We start from the raw sequence: 18666 nt of genomic DNA on the forward strand, positions 1-18666 counted from the left end.
TAAATAAATAAACTTTCCCATCATTCTTTGTACCCCACCCCATTCTGTCCTTAGGCCCATCCACCAGACTGTGAAATTCCCTGGCCAGGTACTTTGTCTTATTATTATTATTATCATTATTTTTTGAGATGAAGTCTTGCTTTGTTGCCCAGGTTGGAGTGCAGTGGCCTATCTCGGCTCACTCCTGAGTTCAAACAATTCTCCTGTCTCATCCTCCTGAGTAGCTGGGATTATAAATGTGTGCCACCACGCCCAGTTAACTTTTGTATTTTTAATAGAGAGATAGAGTTTTGCCACGTTGGCCAGGCTGGTCTAGAACTCCTGACCTTGTGACTTGCTCATCTCAATCTCCCAAAGTGCTGAAATTACAGGCATGAGCCACCACGCTCAGCCTCCTTGTCTTATTAATCTTTTTTTAAAATTAATTATTTATTTGAATAACAAGTTTAAGTTCGAGCTGCAATGTTGGCAATGCAGGTTTTTAACACAGATCACAAAAAGCGTGCACAAAAAAGGACTGGAGCAACTGACAAAATAATGCTCAGAATTAGGCTACGTAGCTGCTGATTTTAAGAAAACAAAAGGCCTGAAATCACTATACAAAATATAAAATGTATTAAACACTACCATCCACAGAACAGTCTTTATTATTGATCATATTTAAAAATTATTTGAGTAGTTAATTATATATTGAATTGTAAATGAGTATCATACATGAACCTCCTTTTGGAAGGCAGTTCCTTGTAGCACTATAGAACATCTAATTACATTACAAAAAATATCCTTTTTTGCTATCCATAAAGAAAACAGTTAATGGTATTACTGTAAATATCAGGAAGGCTACAAAAAAAGAAACAAGACTTCTTTTTTGTCTTCAACGTGTTTTCCATGCAGTGAAGCACCTGCCGTTTTGAACTGAATGCACTACTGGAGAATGTCCTGGATCCAAGATGCTCTTGAGAGACAAGACTAGGCTTTCCAAACCAAAGACTCAACGGAATCATGCAACCCTCTTACGACTGGGATATCGTCATGTGCCACGTGCCCCTTACCAATGCCGTCTCTCCAGAAAACCATTCAAGACACTTAAAAAAAAAATCAGACTTATATGATAAATATACACAAAATGAAAAGACACCAACTGCTATCTGACACGACTATTGGTAATGTCTGTGCTATGTAAAAGCACCTTTTAAAAGAGCCTATGCGGCAAGAGATAAGTGTCTAAAGATTCAAAATGAATCAACAGTATTGGATAACAATATAATTCTCAACTCAGAAGCTGCCTCAAGATTAGGTGCATCTTTAGTTAATGTAACAGGAAGAAAAGGCAATGGATTTTATTTTATTAATTGAATCCACTTACAAACCAACCTAAGGTCACCAGATGTGTAGACACAATGAGATTTTTGTTGTTTATAGTCTTTAATTGAAGTGATGATAAAGGAAACAGAGCTATTTAAAAACAAAACCAAATAGCTTTTTCTGTCTAGATTAAGAGGTGGCCCCTGGTGTGGGATTCACATTTTGAGTGGCCACTTGCGGTGCGACCTCGATGATCCGGGGTTTGTCTATGATTCTGGCTGTGCGGTTGCCCTTCTCTACAATCCCAATAATCCATGCTTGGTGGCTTTCACCATATTTGGGAGACTTTATCTCTGCACAGAACCGAGCTGCTTGCTCACGTGGTAAACAGATCAGAAGGCCGCCTGAGGTCTCCGGGCAGGTCCCGTGCATGAGGCCGAACATGTTTCCACAGGCCTTGCTCACCGCAGCCATCTTGGCCAGCACCGGGAGGTTGTGAATGACGAACGACACCTCGTTTCTCTGTTGCTTGGCCAGGTTCTGCGCATGGCCCAAAATCCCGAAGCCCGTGATGTCAGTGGCCGCATGGGCGTTGAATGTGTGCATGAGTCCTGCAGCTGTCCTGTTGAGCCTCGCCATGTTCATCATCGCCTCCTGGTAGGCCAGCTCTTCATCTTCTTGGGTGACAACTAGCTTAATCTTATTCCATTTCTCAGGAATATCCAGCCACTGGTGCACAGCCACTGCCACCTGTGTCCCCAGGGGTTTCGTCAACACCAGGACGTCCCCTGGCACTGCATTGTCTGGCATGATAAATTCATTGGGCTGGCAGACAGTGGTAGCTACTCCTCCCAGCACAATCCAGGGGTTTAGTACTGTTTGGCCGCCCGTTACAGATGTTCCTGCTTCCTCAGCTGCATCTTTAAAACCTTGGATAATCAGGGGCATCACTTTATCCCTTTCCCTGTTGGTCATTTTATTACTGATTCCAAGGAGCATCAGCATATTGTCACATTCCGTGACCCCCATTGCGTAGAGGTCACTGAGGACATTGGCACATGCTATCCTGCCCATCATGTAAGGGTCGTCTACGATCGGGTAAATGTAATCTGTGGTTTGAACCAAGCAAAGTCCACCATGCCTCAAAGGAATGACACAAGTATCCATTCCAACGCCAAGCCTTGGCATAACGGCTCCCAGAAACTGCTCATCTTCTTGGAAGTGGTTCTCCTGTAAAGATTCCAGCAATTTCTGCAGGACATCTTGGGGCACTTTGCAGCCTGTGCCCTTCAGTTCAGTGAATCTGGTTAGCCGGAAGCTCTTGTTCAATTCGTAACTTTCTGGGTTAAAGGACTCCCGAGTAGACATGGTTCTGGGGCCCGCTCTCCTCACAGCTCAGCCCCTGCCCTACCTCTGCGGTTGGCTGGGTTCTTTACGGATCCACCGGCTTGCTTAGCGCCCTCCGCCTCCTCCCGAAAACGGGCCGCGGGCCGCTCCCACAATGCACCGGGCGCGGCCGGGCTCCCTTAAGCGTCGCCTGAATAAAAATGCCGCGCGGCGACGGTTGGGGCCTGGGCCCGCGCCTGGACGCCACGGGGGGCTCGGCTGGCTCGGCGCGGCCCTGCAGGAACCGGGCCTCCGCGCTCCCGCCGGCTGGGCGCGCGGGGGTGTCTTATTAATCTTGATGTCTGTCCAGTTTCCGTGCCTGACAGTTGTTGTTCAGAAAATATTTGTTAAATGAATAAATATATTGACTTATTTCAGGCCAGGTGCGGTGGCTCATGCCTGTACTCCCACCACTTTGGAAGGCCGAGGAGGGTGGATCACAAGGCCAGGAGATCGAGACCATCCTTGCTAAAATGGTGAAACCCCGTCTTTACTAATAACACAAAAAATTAGCTGGGTGTGGTCATGGGTGCCTGTAATCCCAGCTACTCTGGAGGCTGAGGCAGGAGAATCACTTGAATCCCAGAGGCGGAGGTTGCAGTGAGCCGAAATGGTGCCACTGCACTCCAGCCTGGGTTACAAAGCAAGACTCTGTCTCAAAAAAAGAGCACCTTATTTCAATAACTTTTTATACACTGTCTTATAAAGTGAGGAAATTTGTATTTTTAAAATTTATTCAACCCATTTATTATGTTTTTACTATGGCATTTGGATGGATTCTGTGGTTGGATTCAATGGTGAACAAAGACAAGCATGGTTTAGTAACGGTCTGGATATTCAGGGCTCATAAATTCTAAGATATAGGCAAGATGAATTATTTTATGCTGTAACTCAATAGACGTGATGGAAACTCACAGCTGGAAGGAAGTTTAGGTATAATCTAATCTCATGGCCTTATTTCATAGATGAGGTAACTAAAAGTCAAGAAAGTTTAAGTGATTTGACCTCATATCATACAGTTGCAGCTCTTATCACAGCTGTGAACTCCCTTCCATGGCTTCATCCATTAACAGTCACCTTGTGGCCAAGCATTTGAATATGTGGCAAGCTTTTTGTTGTTGTTAATACATGGGTTTTTGTGAATTGTCAATTGTTTGCATCTGAATTTAATCCAGCCTTTAACTCTCAGGTTCACATGGTCATCTGCTCTTTGCAACTTGTCATCTATGGAGTATTTATGACAATATCTTCATTTGGGAAATAAGGTAAGTTGTTTTCCTTGGAAGTGCTTCAGAAATGCTGATTCATTTCAAAAACAAACACTTGATTAATCTGTGGCAGCAGCAGTGGGCAAACCACAGACGACAGGCCAGATCCGGCCTGATACTTATTTTTCTACAATCATGAGCTAACAATGATTTTTATGTTTTTGGATAGTTAAAAATGAAAAGAAGAATAATATTTTCTGACATGTGAAAGCAATATGAAATGCAAATTTTAGCATCCATTGTTACAGTTTTATCCACCGATAGCCACCGATATTTTTATTCAGGCGACGCTTAAGGGAGCCCGGCCGCGCCCAGTGCATTGTGGGAGCGGCCTGCGGCCCATTTTCGGGAGTAGGTGGAGAACACAGCCATGTGCATCTGTTTAAGTATTGCCTATGGCTGCCTTCTGAGTACACCAGCAAAGTGAAATAGGTGCAGAATAAATTATATGGCACTCAAAGCTTAAAATATTTATCATGGTGGTGCACTGGCTCACACCTGTAATCAGTGCACTTTGGGAGGCTAAGGCGGGCTGATTGTTTGAGGCCAGGAATTCGAGACCAGCCTGGCCAACATGGCAAAACACTGTCTCTACTAAGAATACAAGAATTGGCCAGGCGTGGTGGCAGGCACCTGTCGTTCCAGCTACTCGGGAGGCTGAGGCAGAAGCATCCCTCGAACCCGGGAGGTGGAGGTTGCAGTGAGCCGAGATCGCACCAATGTACTCCAGTCTGGGCAACAGAGTAAGACTTCGTCTCAAAAAAAAGTAATGCAAAAGTTAGCTGGGTGTGGTGGCACGTGACTGTGGTCCCAGCTACTCAGGAGGTTGAGGTGGGAGAATCACTTGAACACAAGAGGTAGAGGTTGCAGTGAGCCGAGATCTTGTCCCTGTACTCCCACTCCAGCCTGGGTGACAAAGTGAGTCTCTGTCTTAAAAAAATTTTACATATATATATATATTCTAGCCCTTTACCGAAAAAGTTTACTCATCCCTGAATTACAGCAATGAATACCATACTATACTTCCCTCTCACTCCCAATGCTTAAGAGACATTTAGATAGGAAAATTAAGAGTTGTTTAATAGGAACCAGTGATTTCAATAGCTTTGTGGAGTAATCCAAAGGTTTATCCCTAAATTGCAAGTAACCCAAAATTAGTCTAGATTTATTTTTACTTATTTTTGTTGTTGTTGTTGTTGTTTTGAGACAGAGTTGCTCTGTCACCCAGGCTGGAGTGCAGTGGCATGATCTTGGCTCACTGCAACCTCTGCCTCCCAGGTTCAAGTGATTCTCTTGCCTCAGCTTCCCACGTAGCTGGGCCTACAGGCGCCTGCCACCATGTCCAGCTAATTTTTTGTATTTTTAGTAAGTGACAGGGTTTCACTGTGTTAGCCAAGATGGTCTCGATTTCTTGACCTCGTGATCTGCCTGCTTTGGCATCCCAAAGTGCTAGGATTACAGGTATGAGCAACCGCGCCTGGCCTTTGATTTATTTTCACTTTCTCTTCTTCATTAATACTATGTGTAACGTCTGTGTATTGCTTTCCCTGATGAATTAAAGCTTACAAGTGATGTTTGCATCTGTCTGTCAGACATAAAAAGCTTTCTGCAGCATACCAACAGAAGGTATGCATTGAAGTAATTTGTAAAGAGACAGCAAAGAACAGCCTTGACACGGATGTGACTGTGTTGTCTACAATGGACGTGGTTCTTTGTGGTTACTGTGTCTCCAGCTTCTTACACTCAATGCCTAGAAAGTTAAAACTATATATTTCACATGGATTTAAAAGCTTAAAGTTCTTTTGAGAAGGGAGTTCTGGGCTGATAATGGAAACAGCCAGATACAGTTTCTTCTTAGACTTAATGGAGACTTCCTCAGTTACTAGCACACATTGTACGACAACTTCCCCTTAGAAACTTAGAAATCAAGTTTACTGACAGTCCAGTGATAAAGAAATACTGAAAATGAATACACATATGAAAGTGTTTACCCTCATTGGATGTTAAAATAAAGCAACTTAAAACAGTGATGAGATACCAGTTTTTATACATTGAATTACAAAGAAGAGAAGATTGCACTTTCTTTTTTAAAGACAGGGTTTCACCATGTTGCCCAGGCTGGTCTCTGACTCCTGGCTCTCAAGTGATCCTCCTGCCTTGGCCTCCCAAAGTGCTGGGATTACAGGCGTGAGCCACCAAACCTGGCCAAAGATTACACTTTCTAATATTGGCTGTTATGTAGTGACATCATGAATGTTGGTATTCTTTTCTGAGACAAATTTTATTTTTTGACACTCAAAGGATTTCCAAAAGAGATGTAAAATGCCATTCAAGATAATTCACTTGAATACTGAAAGTTTTGGTACAATAAACAAATACCAGGTCAGTTGCAGAGGTGCACACCTGTGGTACTGGCCACTCAGGAGGGCCAGATGAAAGGATTACTTGAACCCAGCAGATTGAGGTCAACCTGGGCAACATACTGAAATCACATTTCTAATAAACAAACAAATAAATAAATAAATAATAGATGGAAATTCACAGTCTAACTTAAATCCCATTTTGAATATGCTGTCGTTCAACCAAAACACAAATCTACCATGCCACTCGTCTGCTTAAAATTCTTTGAAGCTTTCCAGTAATCTGCTGAGTAAATCTAGTTTCTCTAGAGAGGGATTTAAAGTCTCTGTTATATTGGCCTGGACCTCTCCCCTCTTCTTCGTTGCCATTCTACCTCTACAATAAATTCTCTTCCCACTTATCCATGTAAACTCATCCCTCCAACAATTGTCCCCCAATCACTTCTGCATTTTTCTTTAAATTCTTTCCTGGATCATTTGCAAATGCTGTACTTTCTCCCACCTTAAAAATCAAATTCTCTCTGGGTAGTCTTCAGCTATCATACCATTTCTCTCCTTAAAAAAAAATTAATTAATCTTTTTAAAGAGTTGCCTATACGTTTTTATCATTTGTCTCCAATTTTACCCCTCTCATTTTTTTCTTGAGCCCACTCAATTTTTTATTGTTTAATATAGAAAGATTTAAACAACCTAAAAACAAAAAAGAGAGAGACAATTGTAAAATGAATACTCCAACACCCATCAGTTAGCCTCTACCAGCTTATTTCGAAGTCAATCACAGGTATATGAACACATTTAAATAAAATTTCAGACTCATCACCCCACCATACTATTCTTGTCAAAGTTAAAAATGACCTTCATATCATTTACTTGGTGGAATAAAATGCAAGCATATATACAGTGTTCTGTAAAGCAATAATTTGGATTGAAAATATACATATTATTAAAAATAGAAAACACAAAAATTCTGTCACTTAGAGATAATCATTGTCCACATTTTAGTGTTTATACCTTTTTTTTTTTTCTTTTTTTGATACGGAGTTTCGCCGTTGTTACCCAGACTGGAGTACAATGGCACGATCTCAGCTCACTGCACCTCCACCTCCTGGGTTCAAGCAATTCTCCTGCCTCAGCCTCCTGAGTAGCTGGGACTACAGGCGCGCACCACCATGCCCAGCTAATTTTTGTATTTTTAGTAGAGACGGGGTTTTACCTTGTTGACCAGGATGGTCTCCATCTCTTGACCTCGTGATCCACCTGCCTCAGCCTCCCAAAGTGCTGGGATTATAGGCGTGAGCCACCGTGCCCAGCACCTTTTTTTTTTTTTTTGAGACAGAGTCTTGTTCTATCACCTGGGCTGGAGTACAGTGGTGCTATCTTGGCTCACTGCAACCTCTGCCTTCCTGGTTCAAGAGATTCTCCTGCTTCAGCCTTCTGAGTAGCTGGGACTACAGTCACCTGCCACTGTGCCCAGTTAATTTTTGTATTTTTAGTAGAGACAGGGTTTCACCATATTGATCAGGCTGTTCTCAAACTCCTGACCTCAGGTGATCTGCCTGCCTTGGCCTCCCAAAGTAGTGGCACTAACATTGTTCTCTGCAGCCTCAACCTCCTGGGCTCAAGGTTCAAGTAATCTTCCTGCCTCCATCTCCTGAGTAGGTGGATCCACAAATGGGCATTACCCCACTTTGCTAATTTTTAAATTTTTTTGTAGAGATGGGAGTCTTCCTATTTTGCTCAGGCTGTTCTCAAACTCCTGGGCTCAAGAGATCCTGCCACCTTGACCTCCCAAAGTATCTTTTAATGTTCAATGTTGCAAGTCTAAATAGTCATTTTGTAGAGCTCTTTAGCATTCCATCACTTTTATTTTGCAAATAATCTTCTCTATTTGTACATTTGTGTTTCCAATTTTAACTTTCATAAATGTTACATGCATATCATCCTTTTAAAGATCTGTATGCACGTGTGTTGTATTTTTTCAGGATAAATTTCTGTATTAGAAGTGGGATTTCGAGTAATGCATATTTTTAAAGCTACAAAGCAGTATTTTTTCAAAACTATAAGTATTTAGTCCACAGGATACTAGCCAGCTGGCAAAAGAAGTGTTCTTACTGGTAACAGTTGCTCACGAAGAAAATAAAAAAAAGCAGATGTGAAAATGCTGTGATTCTTGAAATGTCATGCCGTTTACCAAAAAGACTCTGTGGTGCCTGGGTGATGAGCATGAATTAGAGGTTTTCTTTAAGACCATACAAGTCGGCCAGGTGCGGTGGCTCAAGCCTGTAATCCCAGCAGTTTGGGAGGCCGAGGCTGGTGGATCACGAGGTCAACAGATGGAGACCATCCTGGTCAACATGGTGAAACCCCGTCTCTACTAAAAATTACAAAAAATTAGCTGGGCACGGTGGCACGTGCCTGTAATCCCAGCTACTCAGGAGGCTGAGGCAGGAGAATTGCCTGAACCCAGGGGGCGGAGGTTGCGGTGAGCCGAGATTGCGCCATTGCACTCCAGCCTGGGTAACAAGAGTGAAACTCCGTCTCAAAAAAAAAAAAAAAAAGACCATACAAGTCTAATAGAGTAGAAGCTTCATTTATAAGCAGCCTCAGATTTTCCATCTAATAACGGTGGGTCATGGAACCTGACCAGCCCTTTACTCAACGTGTATACTCAACCTTGACGGAAATAGATTATCAGAATCAAAAACTGAGAACTGATAGAATAAGCCTAGTTTAGGAATAAAATCTTCAGTCCAATTTTTCAAATTAATCTCATTAAACATAATTTATTTTATTTGTAGGTTTATATTTAAGATCCTTTATGTGGCTAGAAAATACTTTTGAGTTATTCTTATCTTTCACCCAGTGAAATAAATTGCTTTATAATATCCTACAGAGATGATCATTCTCAACTCTTCCAATTACAAACTGATTAATTTTTAACATATTTACTTTTTATTTATAAGGAAGACCACTTGGACTGATTTACATTTTAAATTTAAAAAAATAATTAAATTATTTTCTATGATAATAAATTATATATTTCTGAAATACCTAGCCATTGTTTCTAATCCCAAACTCTGTAGCATTTCATAATAAATCTATAATAGTTCCTGTTTTTTTTAAACTTTGCTTACCCTTTCCCTGCAGTATCTATTTTTTATTTTTACAGACAAGGTCTTTGTCTGTTGCTCTGGCTAGAGTGCTGCAGCACCATAATAGCTCTCTGTAACCTCAAACTGGTAGACTTGAAGGATCCTTCTGCTTCAGCCACCTGAGTAGCTGGGACGATAGGAGCACGCCACCATGCTCAGCTAATTCTTTACAATTTTTTCTTTTTTGGTAGAGATGGGGGTCTCATTAGGTTGCCCAAGTTGGTTTCCAACACCTGATCTCCAGTAATCCTCCTGCATCAGCCTCTCTGAGCACTGGAATTACAGATGTCAGCCACTGTGCTGGTCCCTAGTTACTCTTTTAAAATAATATTTTAAGAAAATTATCTATCTTCCTTCCCTCCCTCCCTCCCTCCCTCCCTCCCTCCCTCCCTCCCTCCCTCCTTTGCTTCCTTCCTTCCTTCCTTCCTTCCTTCCTTCCTTCCTTCCTTCCTTCCTTCCTTCCTTCCTTCCTTCCTTCCTTCCCTCCTTTCTTCCCTTGTCTCCTTTCCTTCTTTCTTTCATTCATTCTTTCTGACAGTGTCTTGCTCTGTCATCCAGGCTGGAATGCAGTGGTGTAATCACCACTCACTATAGCCTTGACCTCCCATGCTCAAGCCATCCTTTCACCCCAGCTCAGCCTCCCAAGTACGTGGGACTAGGGTGCAGCACCACTCCTGATCTGTCTTTTGTTTTGTTTTTTAACATTTTTCATGGAGTTTGTGGGGCAGTCTCACTGTGTTGCCTAGGCTGGTCACAAACTCCCAGGATCAAGTGATCCTTTCACCTTGGCATCCCAAAATTCTGGAATTACAGGCATGAGTCATCGAACCTGGCCAAAAATATCTTTGAGCATTTGGAAAGAAACTTCATGCCTCTCCCTGAGCTTTCTGTTCTGAGTGTACATCTCTAGTTTCCTCAAGAAATCTTTATGTGACAATTGTATATTTTATCCTTTGCCATTCTGAGGGGGTCCTAGTTTGTTCCTGCACCTTTTTATATGTAATGTCAAAATCAGAAAATGAGGTTTTTGCCTTAGATATGAATTCTGTCGGGATCATTGTGAATATTTGTTCCCATAATATATGCATGTCGGTGTATGCTGCAAATGTATTTGTTAGTAGTTTATCTTTTAATAGACCAAGTACTTGTTTTCATCCCACTGATTTCACTAATCAGTATATTACTCTGCTTTTTTTCTGACAAGAGGCAGTGATGTAGATGATTTTTAAAAAGATATATTTTTTTTCTGATTAAATAAATAGCACATGTGGTAAATGGTCATATACTAGGTTGGTGCAAAAGTAATTGCTGTTCTTGTCATTTTTTAAAAAATATGAAAACAATAGCAAAAACCACAAGTACTTTTGCACAAACCTAGTGTTACAGAAATGTTGACTTAGAACATGGACTTTTCTATAATCTCTCTCCTCTTCACATATGAATGTAAATAATTGGTAAACATAATTGATAGATTTCCCCCACCTCTCACGTATTTATATGTAGAAGCACCCAGAGGAAGAGGGCTTATTCAGAGCTTGGGCTTTGAAGTCTGATTGTCTTAAATTCTGACTCTGCCACTCACTAGTCAATGCAGTTTCCTCATTTTTAAAGTGATGATAATATACCTACCTGATCAAGATGTTGTGACTATTCAGCGAGATAACATGTAAAATGCTCCAGGATGGGTGCAGTGGCTCAGCACTTTGGGAGGCGAGGCGAGCAGATCACAAGGTCAGGAGTACAAGACCAGCCTGGCCAATATGATGAAACCCCATCTCTACTAAAAAAATAAAAAAATTAGCCAGGCGTGGTGGCGGGGTGCCTGTAATCCCAGCTACTTGGGAGGCTGAAGAATTGCTTGAACCCGGGAGGCAGAAGTTGCAGTGAGCCAAGATCGGGCCCCTGCACTCCAGCCTAGGCCACAGAGTGAGACTCTGTCTCAAAAAAATATATATATATATATTGCTCCATACACATGTCATAATATTAAGTTTTCATTTAAGGTTAGCCATTTTTATGTTTCTATAATGCATATTATATATCCATTTAGTGACATGGGAATCACACAGAATTTTATTTTTACTTAATAATATATACCTATGCCTTGAAGCTTTTTCATATTATATAAATGTAATTGTTAATTTCAATTACATTTTTAAATGGCTGCACAATATTGCAGGTAGTATTGTAATATTATGTAAATGTATCTTAGTTTATTTAAATAATGCTTATCTGATAAACATTAAGTGTAACCTCAATGGTATGCTGGAAGTTGTTTGTACCCCCTTAGAAGAGCTGATTGTCATACCTCTTCACACATTCAGATGAAGTCACATGAGTAGCTTGAGATCAGCTAGTAGTAGTATTTACACTATGGAAATTGGCAAATGCTAGGTCAGGGGTTTAGGACATACTACCCCAAAGTATACCATCTTAGCATATTTAGTATTTTAAGCTGATGGAATTTGAGAAATAGCATGCACAAGATTTTATGATCTTTTCCTGAAGCAGGTTGTAAGACTCCTTCTGAGAGGTGTCTTTCCTCTACTCAAAGAAAAGGAATATCCTTATCTCTGAAAACACAGTAACACCAAAGGGAATCTGAGTAAACAGATCTGGCTGGTTTTACACTTAGGACTTTTTTTGTCCTATCGCATTTTTCCATGACTCTACTCTTCACCAAACCAAGCATAAAAATACTCAGGCTTAACTGCTTATTTGGGTCTTCATTGCCTAATGAAGGCTCCTGTACCACAGAAAACGTAATATTAAATAAATTTCTGTGCTTTCCTATTGTTATTCTGTCTTTTTTTCACCTAATGAAACTAAGATGGGTAGAAGGAAAGGTGTTTCCTTCCCTGCAGTCGCCACCCTCACATACACCATTTTCCGGTACATAGTTACTCAGGCTGGTGTCAAACTCCAGGTCTCAAGTGATCCTCCCATTTCACCATCCTAAAGTATTGGAATTACAGGCATGAACAACCACACTCAGCCTAAAAATTATTTTGTAGAATGCCTTTTCTATGTCTGTTGAGATGATCATATCATTTTTGTCCTTCATTCTGTTGATGTGATGTGTCACATTTATGGATTTGTGTATATTGAACCATTCTTGCATTCCTGGTATAAATCCCACCTGTTTGTGGTACATTATCTTTTTGATGTGCTGTTGGATTTGGTTTCCTGGAATTTTCTTAAGGATTTTTGCATCTCTCTTTTTTTTTTTTAATTTAAGGATTTTTGCATCTATCTGATTTTGCATCAGTAATATTATTGACCTATAATCTTTTTTGTTATTACTGTTGTGTCCTTGTCTGGTTTTGATATCGGGGTAAAGTTGACCTTACACAATGTGTCTCTTCAGTTTTTTTGGAATAGTTTCAGGAGGATTGGTATTAGCTCTTCTTTGAATGGAAAAAATTATCCATGACACTTGTTGAAGGCAGTAAGACTTTATTCAAGGGGAGACTATCGAGATAGGTGTACAGAGTTCTTCCGGGGTCTTGCAGTGGGGTGAAAGATTGAGCTCAACTATTAATACAACAGGAAAAACTGAGAATTTATAATCTAGGAGCTGAGTGGGGTTCAGTGGGTGGAAACTAAGCAAAAACATCAAGGGTAAGGGGATTCTGGCTAAACCAAAGTAATAGGATTCTTGCTGAAGACAGGCCTGGGTAATCAGACATCACCTGGGGGCTAGTGGAGGCTAGGAAACCTAACCAGGTGTATAGAGTGATCAGATATGGAAGGAGGGAAGTTCTGATTGAACTGAGCTATGAGAATTTCTGCTAAAATTGAACAATGAAGAGATCAACACTCAGGGTCATTCTCTGGGTTGCTTAAGACTGACCCGGTTTTCACTGGGTTCTCAAGTTCTCAAGCATACTGCAGAATGTGCTGAGAGAGCAACATCCTGAGATAAGAAGGAGATGACCAGAACAGCCCAGACTCTGTCCCAGGTCCTCCAGAGCAAGCTGTCCTTCAATGAGTTAGTCTAGTATGTCAAGAGACCCTCGGATATAAAACCCAGGGTGGGTGGCTTTGCAGAGTTTCAGCTGTGGTAGAAGTGGAGAAAGGCCACAGACAAGACTCCATCTGCCCAAGGGAGCTTTCCACAGCCTTGGAGGACTCATAGCCTTCCGTATTTTCTTGCTGCATATTTGTAAGTAATATATCCAGTTCATGTATCTGTGGCGTGTGAGGCTGTTCTGTTTTACTGGACTCAGACAAGTTGGCAACCAGTGCATCATGAACCTGCTTCACAAACACAGAAACCCCAAAATCAGGTCCTAGTTCAAAAGAGCTCAGAAGAGCTTGAGTAGAGTTTGGCCCAGGAGAGACTCTTTGTCAATGCTATTGTGTAGTTTCCTTTTTCTGATTTGGACATATGACTATTGTTCTGAAATATATATTTTTGCACATTAGTGAGGGTTTTTCCAAAGCAATATCCTCAAAGTAAAAAGAAGAAACAAAACAACAGAAAACTCACATAAAACTCAATTTGCTCCCTATAGTACTTCCTTCCTTCCCCTGTCCTGGCAATGAACCAGAAAGTGAAGGAAAGTCGTCTGACTTCTGTGCAGGCTATCTTTCCCTTCCCCTGCTGGATATCATCAATGCTGGTCCTTGCTTCAAGGAATTATAGTGACTTGGCATTAATAATGTCACTACTTTCAATTAATATAAGGTCCTGTGTGCACAAAAAAGTTTGATTGAAATCTTTTGGCTTTAGCAGTAACTATCAGATGGTCACTGGAGGTAAAGAGATGTTTTTCCAGATGTATCTTCTTTCAGGTTTTTTTTCCCTGAAGTAGATGGATTACAGAGAAGGTGAAAGGAGATGTAAATTTGACCCCTAAGTAGATTCCATCCCTATTCTCATTACAATGAGAAAGTTGCTGTCACATCACAAAAAAACTTTCTTTTTACTTATTTTCTGAACAAGAAGTGGGCTTGTAAAACGCAGATTGGTTTTTAAAGGTACATAGAGATATACAATAGAGAACATCTATCAAGGAAACATCAGGAGGGCCCATAAAAGATGAACATAAAGAAAGTGAGCTAATCCTCTGTGTTCATTGCTGTTTTTCCTCCCATTCTTTCACCCCCATCCAGGAAGGTATTGTAAAGCAGTATAGAACCGAATAAGAAACAAACGGCTAGTCTGTGCTGAAAGGTTTTGTGCTATTCATACTTGCCCCACTTATTTTGAAAAAACCCAGATAATTTATTTGACAGTTTTAGATAGGGTTGTCACTTAGGGGTGAAAAGAAGGAAGAAGAAAAAAGCCAGAATCTAGGCTGTGGTCTGAAGATTAAGTGGGGGCCAGACAAAACAGAAGACATCGAAACGTCATTTGCACACCACAGCTGCATGGTACAACTGATTTAGCTACAAACTAAAGTGCACAGCAGCAGTCTTAATATGAACATAGTTATACATTTTGTGTATAATGAAATTTCACACAAAAATTCCAAATTTTAGAGAACAAAAATGTCAAACTGGCCATATGTATAAAACATATTCTTCTAAGTAAATATTAGAGCAGCCAGTGTGATTTTTATTCTCAAAAAGCAGAAACCACAGACTGCTAAAAATTTATGATTATTGTTTCTAATTGTTCTGAGAATAAAATGGTGTATTTGCTCTGGGCTAGCACATGTTAATAAAAGGAAATTGCTAGAAAGTTTAAAGAAATTGGAAAATTTGTAAACATTAAATTGTATTTATCTTTAGGGAATGTTAAGTAGGACTTGACTCTATATCAATTTTTTGGGGAAAAAAAGGTGGACCTAAAATGCAACTTACAAATAATTTGAAGAAAACTTGAATATAACTAAAGTACTTTTTGTTTCCCCATGTAAATTTTCAAATTTATCTTTTGGTTCCAGTCCATGAAGTCTTATCCCCATGACCCTTTATCAAGCTGTGTGACCTCCAACAAAACTCAGGCATGATTAACATTTAATTAAGCAGGAGGGGATTCACGGAGAACATTTACAGGGCTGAGGGCTGTAGTTTTCTGTTTGAAGTTACATATTATCACTTATCCTCGTATTAAGTAAATATAAAAGGGTTCATTGGTTCATCAACCCAATGATTGGCTATAGCTTTTTTGGGTGGGGCCATACTAAAAACTTGATGGGTAGATTTGGGGATAAAGGCAATTCTTACAACATCAAAGCCTCCTTCCCTTCTATTAAAAAAAAAACAAAAACAAAGCATGATGCCAAAAATAATTGTAGAAAGCCAAATGAAATAAACTGATTTCATTCAATGTCACTAAGTTTTCCATTATCAGCCTGTGACAGTGAAAATTCCCGAATGTTCTCAATGGTCTTATATTTTAGAACGGTTACCTCATGTAATTAGTATGTACTTCTTTTAAAAAAGGACTGCTTCATCTGGTTTCTGGCTAACATGCATCGTAGGTACTGTTTTTTTTTTTTTTCCATTTTCTTCTAAACCCCTTTGGCATAGTTTTCTCTGACTTTGAGGCACACTTGTTTTTAATATGAATGACTGCCACTATTCATGATGACAAAAAAACTCTTGGGAAGGCATGAAAACAGCCAAAAGTAAACATAGCTGTGGCCATCTCCTGCAGAACCATCACAGCTTCCATAAAAACACATTCCTGGGGTTTAGCCTGGGAAATTTGCAAACTTTCCAGGCTAAACCCAGGCACATTGTCCCTTTCTCTTCTGTCATGTAATCTACAATATAGTTGTCTAAAAGGCACTGAGCTCCCTAGTCCTTGGAATAGTATTATCTTGTTCCAAATAAAGTGCAGCTCTATGTCAGCTCTTCTGCCTGGTTTTCTTGCCCACTGAACAGAATTGAATGTGGTTGAGATTAATACTGGTGCTCAGGGCTGTTGCCTGCATAGTTCATTTCCACACGCTTCTCAGCTGTTTTTGTATTTCCCAGTCTTAGCAGTAATATTACTTACTAAAAGGTAAAATGAAAGCTTTATTCACTGCTCACAATGTCTGGGAATGGGAAAAAGAGTTCAAATTCTCTGGCAATTTGAATTATCCTCAGAAGTCCTTTTGTGTATTTACTACACATAAAAATGGGTAAAGGCATAATTGGAAGAACATTTGTTCAACACTGAAATGAAGAAACAGTTTCAAAGAAGAAAAACCAATCATGAATTGGAGAATTAAAATGCAATAAGAATTTTATTTTTCTGGTTTTTGTTGTATAGAAATAATACAAAATTTAAGTAATACAAACAAAATTGCTTTGGAGACAAAATTTAAACAATGTGGTATAGAAAAACCATCAAGATATTTTATACGATGGAAACTGCTAATGGCTGCCATTTATTGATTTTTTCTTATGGGCCAGTCACTGTTCTTTATTTTACCTTACCCTTCAGTTACTTTTACCAGATTTAGCACATCATTAATGCAACCCCTCTCCCCAAACCTAGCTCAAACAGATTTACTCATACATTGGAGAAATAGCAGAGAAAAACTGAGAGATCTTTTATATATACACTATAGCTTTTAAACTTTCCAATGGTAATAGTAGGAGTAGGAGCTAGCTGTGAATTAAGACCATTGCTTTTCCCATGATGAAACAAAGACAGGCTAGGAGATGCTGAATAACTTGTTCATGGTCTTAAAGACAGTAACAGAGCTAGGATTGACTCAAGATGCTTAACCACGTACTATACTGTCGATCTCCTTTGATGCTTGTAATATAAAATATCACAGGAAAAAAGGTTATAAATAGCTTTATTAGTTCAAATGAGATTTTATTATCAAATTTGGCAAGGTTTTCGTGCCTTATGAACGCAGAGGAAACTTTTGATATTTAGATTTTGGAATTATGATAAGGGATCATAGTCTTTAAAACACAGTACTAAAAAGGTGGTTTTGAGCATGTTACCGTTGTGGAAAGGAGCATGCTTTCCCAGAAGGAAAAGAGCAGTCTCTGAAGCCTCATGTGCAGCCTCATATTTGGAAGAGTAGTCCCTTCTACATAAGCAGTGTTTTATATCTACAGTAAATCACCTATACAAGTCTTTCCTTGATGAAAAATAAAGCTGTTACATGTATCAGGTTCTTTCTTATGTTCTCACTTTTGAGGGGACAGTTTGAAGTTTCATATATATTAATCAGTAAATCGTCTTCCAAATTCATTTTAACTCTACTCTAGAGCCAGTTCTGCCTGAAAAACAGAATCTCCTCTTTTGAAAATATTCAGCCTAATTTATATTTAAATTGGGAAAATTTACCTCATCCCTTTAGTTGCTTTTACTGGATTTGGCATATCACTAACATAACTCCTCTCTCCAGACCTAACTCAAAGAGATTTACTCATATATTGGAGAAACAGCAGAGAAAAACCGAGAGATCTTTTAGTACATTTTATGCAGTCTGTACAAATACTGGGAAATTACAGATTTTTAACTCATGTTCATGAATGTGTGCTGAATCCATGTCAGAATTGTTGCTATGTAGGTTTCAAGCATAAACCATGTCCTTTATGAGCTTAAAGCACAATATAAGACGATATATGCAGTGGTTACCTGACATTAGGCATCTGTCATGAGACAGAATAAAGTGACTGGAAAATGATTAGCTCTACTGGAACACACTGGAGCTGAGTGCAGTGGCTCATGCCTGTAATCCCAGCACTTTGGGAGGCTGAAGCAGGTGGATCACTTAAAGTAAGGAGTTTGAGACTAGACCGGCCAACATGGTGAAACTCCATCTCTACTAAAAATACAAAAGTTAGTTAGGCATGGTAGAGCATGTCTGTCATCCCAGCTACTTGGCAGGCTGAGGCAGGAGAATTGCTTAAACTGAGGCAGAGGCTGCAGTGAGCTGAGATCGCACTGCTGCACTGCAGCCTGGACAACAGAGTGAGCCTCTGTCTCAAAAATACCACACTGGAAATCAGGCATTACAGCTTGTTTGTATATTACCTATGGTCACAACTCTTCCTGGTTGATGTTTATACGTGTTCATTTGTTTTTTTATTGAATAAATAAAAATAATATTTATAATTATTTTATTTATCTATTTCTTAGAGACAGGGTCTCGCTCTATTGCCCAGGTTATGGTGCAAGTGGTGTGATCATAGCTCACTGCAGCCTCAAACTCCTGGGCACAAACAATCCTCTCACTTTGGCCTCTCAAAGTGTTGGGATTATAGATGTGAGCCACTCTACTCAGC

At 39.9% G+C, this 18666-nt stretch overlaps 1 pseudogene across 1 annotated transcript; it reads right to left on the reverse strand.

The window, feature by feature from the left end:
• Positions 1-404: 404 nt before the first annotated feature.
• On the reverse strand, positions 405-2808 carry LOC100408718 (selenide, water dikinase 1 pseudogene; annotated as a pseudogene). The gene has a single exon (XR_013533344.1). The product of XR_013533344.1 is annotated as a selenide, water dikinase 1 pseudogene (transcript).
• Positions 2809-18666: the final 15858 nt, after the last annotated feature.

The sequence above is a fragment of the Callithrix jacchus genome, chromosome 3 (assembly GCF_049354715.1).
Source record: "Callithrix jacchus isolate 240 chromosome 3, calJac240_pri, whole genome shotgun sequence".
Lineage (NCBI taxonomy): Eukaryota > Metazoa > Chordata > Mammalia > Primates > Cebidae > Callithrix > Callithrix jacchus.